Here is a 6,484-nt window from a genome sequence, read left to right as displayed (position 1 = left end):
TGTGGAGAATGTACTGTCCCAAGCTTTGGAGGTTTTGTGCAGCTGTTTTCAGAGATATTTCTAGAGACTTGTAAATTTTCAGTTCTTCCAAAGTGGTATGATCAAGGGTGAGATGTTTACTCCTTTTCTGGCCTGTGCTGTGGTCTATGAGTGACCACAAGCCCTTTTTTCTGCCTTGGAACTGTAAGGAGGATTCCCTCTCCACCGCCACTACAAGCTCCACCTTGCCAGCACTCCTCCTTGCCCCATGACCTCCACCCAGAACTGTGACCCAGATCCAAGCATAGGCAAAGCAAGAGATTCCTGCCTTAGCACCAGCAAAGAGATCCCTGTGATCCGCCTCTTATCAGCCACTTGATTCCCCCTCAGTCTGTGGGCCAAGCTTAGGAAGCAGCCACCGCCCTGGGGCTGCGCCAGGACTGGGACTGAGACCTAGCTTCTCTCTCACTGTGGTCACAGACTTTTCCTACTGACTTTCTAAGTTGTATTTGGTGTTTGTGTGTTGAGGAGTCAGGAAACCACCACAGCTGCCCCGATTCAGTACTATGAAGGCTGCTCCAGATTCGCTGAGGCCTGGTTTATCTGCACACCCATGTGAACTGAGTTCCTTTCCCAGTCCTGCATGACAGTCCTTTCTAATCAACCATCCAGGTTGTCTTGGGCTGGAAATTTGTTTCACTTTGTCTTTTTGTGGGTTCTGCTCCTCTAGAATTTGCTTAGAGCCATTTTTTTTACAGGTATTTGGAGGGGTTTGAGGGAGAGCTCAAGAAAGTTACTCTCATAATAACATTTTCAAAAAGACCCCAGTGCAGATAATTCTAGCTTAGGTGCCAGCATTGTTTGCAGAAGATAAAGAGGTAGACAAATTTTGCAATAAACTTAGTAAAATTCTTAAAGAACCCAGTAAGATCCTCCTAATTAAACCAAGATATTATTTTAATACTTGGTGATTCCAAAGGTTGTTATAGGAAAGGATGTCCAAAATGTTAAAAATATTGGTTTGGTAGTAAGAAACCAGAGATTTGAAAAGTTATATAGAAGTCATATCTATAGATCTATAGATCATAAATGTTTCTTCAAGAAGTGATAAAAGATATTAGGTATGTTTAACACTCAGTGAAATTGCAAAGAAAAAAAGAGTGATTATATTTAACAGATAAGAAATCACTGGTTATTAAAGAGGAAGTGATTTTCAGATTTGCTATTTGTATATGATCAGATCACTATCTCATTAGAGCAAAGATCAAAATCAATATAAATTTATGATAAATTATAAATATGAGAAGAAATGATACTCAATTGAAGCATACCTAAATGGACAGATTGTTGATGGGAAAAAAGGGAACTGGATAAAAGAAATGGCACTGACACATATTAGGACCATTTTCTAAGGGAATTTAAACCATGTAAATGAATCACTACAATGAGATCACCAAGTTGAGAAACAAATTGAGCCAACAGATACTTGATGTTTTTTCCAGATTGAGAGATATGGTTGTAAAGCACAACATTAGTTAAGGATATAAACTCATTTGTAGAATATTCTGTAGGGAAATGGTGGAGATTTATGAGCATTATGACTTCATAATATAACAAGAAAAAAGAGAGGAAAAAGAAAGGTGACAGAAATTTTCATGAAAGGCCCATTTGGGGATGAAATTAGAAGGAATGCAACAAACAGATTAAAAATGGAAAAGATTTGTTAAAATTTCTATTTCAGTATATTTTCTCCATCAGTGACAGTAGAGCCACCACATTTGGGTGATGAAATCAGAGTTCTAGATGCAATTTCGTTCAATTCAACTTAATTCAATATAATTCAATTCAAGAAACATTTATTATATGGCACTAAAAAAATGTTTGCAAAGCACTTTATCATGAATCTGTCACTGGAGCCCAGTAAGCATAGGTGATTAGTATTCCAGATATTTTGTCTCTGTTTTATAGATGAGGAAACAGACTCAGAGGATTTATTTATGTTACCAATGGTTACATAGCCAGTAAGTGTCAAAGGCAGGACTTGAATTCAGGTCTTCTGGAATCCATGTGTAACAACCTCTACCACCACCATGTTTCTTCTAATGCTATTGCTAAGGAAAACAAAGATGAGAAAAACAGATAAAAAAGATCAAGTATATACAGCAGATATCTATGCTGGAGGCAAAAGAATTTTGATCACATTGAGGAACTGGTTCTCAAAATATTTGAAGGAAGGAAGGATACCATAATCTCAGGAGGAAGAGACCTTATTTCTATAAAACAGTGACTGAGAAAGTATCAGTACCTATTGATGAGTACCAAATCATATGCCTACTCTCCCATTCTTAGAGTATTTATGGGAATAATCTATACATGCATCAAGGGAATCTTTGAGGAAAGTATGAGAAGGATTTTACAGACATTATTGCTTAGCATGTCACAAGTAGGTGACATCACAGATCTACGAAAAGTTCTGAAGTATAGATTACTGAACCAAATAATCTTGTATGTTATGGAATTTTATATGACTTTTGAGAGATATGAGATACATTTTGTTTAGGGAGTGCCTTTAAGGCTGTACTTTGTTTTTTTTAGATAACATTTAGACATATAGACATATGACATATATAGAGATAGACATAATAGGATCTTTTACTTGCTTTATCTCTATCAGCTGTGGGACTATAGACATCTAATCTGCTATAGAAAATCGCTTGTAAATCTATAATACCTATCCCAGATAAATATACTGATTTACTAACACAATGCTTTGTCCAACCAGATTATGTCATATTCTGTTAAGTATGCATTTTTTACCCATTTTATTTTTCTTGGGTAGCATATTAGTCTTATCTATGATCATGGATCTCATTTAAGTGGCCCTTTAATGTTTTTCGATTTGTTAGAAAGAAGAAGATGTCATCTGCAAGTAGGACTATCTGGAGGATATCACTATATCTGAGGAATCCCTCTTCTATTTTGACATTGTACATGAAGTCCTCCATGATAGAGATGAACATCTTTGATGATCATATATCTCCTTGTTTTATGCCCTAATTTGCATTAATAATCAGAGTATTATTATAAAAATTATCTCAGATTGCATTTTGAAATTACTAACATGTACATGAGTATGTCCTAGTTGGAAGAGAACCTTTAAAACTGCATTTTGCTCTAGTGAGTCGTGTTTTATTCTAATCAATAAAAACAGTGGGATCATGTATTCTTTGTACCATTCAAACAATTGTGAATGTATATATATATATTCTGTATGGGTGAATATATGTTCTGTAGCTGAGAATCTCTTGCAAAAGCCTGTCCATTCCCTTATATTGTCATCAAGGATATTCCTAATGCAAAGGTAGACCATTCTTATAAAAATTTTATAAGGGTGAAAAAGTAGATATGTGGATTTATGGTTATTAATGTTATCCTGATCACTTTGGGGGTTAATAATGTAATCTGGGTTTTTCCTCATTCTTTTTGCACATTCCCTTCCATCATAGAACTTATAAAATGCTCCCTCTTACAAAATGCTTTCAAGATTGTGAGTTCCAAAGAGAAATGGAAAGGTACATAGTGAATGTGAGCAAACTATAACATATTATAAATGAAGAAATTGTAAAGGAGAAGTAGCACCCAAGATGTCACCAGAGAAATATGTGACCAGAAAAAAAGACATAGCCTGCATACTCTTTTGGTATCCACATAATTTCAAAGGAACTAGAGGAAGACCCAATTGTACAATCAGAACCCCTGTGGTAGACTTATAGGATGAGATGGACAAGAGACACCCAGGATGGACAGGTATGGGTAGGTTGCAATATATACCTTTGAAACATCTGTTAAGATCAGAAATTCACTAATATGCCCAGTTATCAAAGTACTTGCTCTTGTCTATGCACTCTTTCCAATTTCATCTTCTTAGATGGTATTTCACAATGGGGACTGATATGTCAGAGTTGATATGTGGTGTCTGTCTCTGATGATTAAAATAGTTGTTGCAGAAACATTTACAAATTTGTTCATTTTCTAGCTATTTGTTTTCCTGCCAGTTTCATCTATAAGTACTCTTGGGATAATGTGGGTCAGTGCATCTCGTGGCAAGCTTTCTGAGGACTTGTTTTTGCTTTTGCTGTATTTCTCTCTTTTTTAATGAAAAAAAGTAATTTTCTGTCATGTTCCTCCATAGTGTTACAAAATGACTTTGGATTCTAAACTGGTGTTGTTTTTAGCCAGGCCTCTCTTTGGCAAAGATCAGAATTTTGCTAGCTAATGATCTTTTGGTCTCTGTGTTGTGGTGTTGATTTCAATGGTTAAACTTTTATAGGAAATTATGACAGTCAAAATTTTTGTCTTTTTTCATTTCCCATATTTAGCATCATCATTTAAACCTGTCAGGTTTAAGCTAAATCACTTGCTCATTGTATCTTCTCATCTTCATTCTTTTTTAATTTCATGCTGATTCTGACCTTTTCTCTAACTAATTAATGATCTAACTGCACACACACACACATACACACACACATATGCAGGCATACACAACTGCTTCTGATAATAAACACTTATATGGTGCTTTAAGATTTGCAAAGTGCTTCACACATGTTTTATCACATGACTCCCACATCAGAAACATCATTTTTAAATTTCATAATTAGCAAAACTTTTTTAGTAGTAAATTTTATAGTGACAAGGGAATAGACCTGGAGATTAGTAATTCCTTTTAACTTTTTGGTCCCTTTTTTGGTATAAAATAATGATTCAATTAAGTTTTTCAAGTTTTAATTGAGAGAAGATTTTGTTGTTGTGAAAACATTTGAAGGCTTTCCTTGTGCCTGGAACAGGCTTATGATGCTCAAACAATACATATCAATCCCATGGATGAGACTTCGCATGAAGCCGGGTTGATATTAACCACATGTAGTGATCCCATAGATGAAACTCCACGTGTAATGGACTGGTGTGGATGAACTATAATGCTGTACACCTTGGTGCAAGCATGCCTCTCAGGTGCTTGGAGAAAAACACAAAACCCTTCACCTAAGCCTGCTAACAAAGACAGTTAACTGTCCAACACACAGATTTATTTTTCCCCCACAATGGAGTTAACTGTGGAAATCTCCCCAGGAAAAAGGTCTCACACAGATTCATTATGTCATCACGGTTAACTGTCCTCCCTGAAAATGATCTTCCTTCTCCATTAAAGGTACAGTCAAAGTGTCCAAAGTCTCTGTGAGAGAATTATTTAAGCAGGGATTTTATAGCTTATGACACAATGTACAAATTTCAGCAAAATCTTAACACTTTTAAAGAATGTGAAGACAGAATTAATAGATTAGAATTGTCTCTAATTCTCACTTCTTCATGTAGTGTCCTGGCTCAATATTATGATAGGATAATTTTGAAAAACGACGTCCAACCTGCCAAGAATTACGTGTTAGCACAAAGGGAGAAAATGAAGTACAAGCAAGGAGAAAAGGGAGCACGTGTGGCCATTTTAGCTGGGGAAGTGTCTCGGTCCTTCCACTTTTAGGAAAGTTGTTTTGCAGTTTATATGTTTGTCAGAGATAATACAGTCTCACTAGGTATATGTGCAACAGAACTTTTAACATTCGTTCTCCAGTTTCTGAAGTATGAGGATTCTCTGAGGAGGAAAAGAAATTCTAGAGCCAGTATGTTCTCACTGTGGTAACAGTGGCAAGTAAAGGATGCCCACCAAGAAACATATATAATTTGCCACAATAACTCCCAACTTTTGCAAGAGAAGTCTTGGAAAATTGCTGTTTCTGAGGTAGAGGAACTTAGGAACTACTTGAAGGAACTGTTCGTCAACATCATTAGAAAGTCCCATAATCCACTGACCTTACCCATAATGGTGGTTGGAAGGAAGATCTGTAAGATTCGGCTCTTTGTAGACTATTAGATTTTTAATCAGAGGGCTAAGATGGGGTAGTATGCTTTGTCATGAGTTCAAAATTGTAGATTAATAGATTCATAGAATCATAGACACAGAAGTAGAAGACACCTCAGAGGTCATCAATCCCCAAATCCCCAATTTTATAGATGAAGACACTAAGAATGAGAGAGGTTAACTGACTTGCCTATGGTCACATAGGCATTAAACTTCATAAACTGGATTGTAATCTACATATTGACTCCAGAGCTGGTATACTTTCCATTATTCCATGATGCCCTGCATTGGTTACTGCACAACCAATCAATCAACACATATTTCTTAAATATCTACTATGTGTCATACACTATGCTAAGCACTGGGGATGCAAAAACAAAAGTGAAGTAGTTCTTACCCTAGAGAAGCTTACATTCTATTGGGGGGCAAGAATTTGAACTGTATGTTATATACTGTAAGTATATATGGAATAGATATAAGGTGATTAGGAAGAAGGGAACTAGCATCTGAAAGAGCAGGAAAGCTGGAGGGAGCCATTCAAGGCATAGGATGTAGTCTGTACAAAGATATGGAGATGGGAGATGAAGTGTCATA

Source organism: Vombatus ursinus, unplaced genomic scaffold (genome assembly GCF_900497805.2).
Source record: "Vombatus ursinus unplaced genomic scaffold, bare-nosed wombat genome assembly UNPS02014942.1, whole genome shotgun sequence".
NCBI classification, from domain to species: domain Eukaryota; kingdom Metazoa; phylum Chordata; class Mammalia; order Diprotodontia; family Vombatidae; genus Vombatus; species Vombatus ursinus.
Note: the sequence above shows the minus strand (reverse complement) of the source record.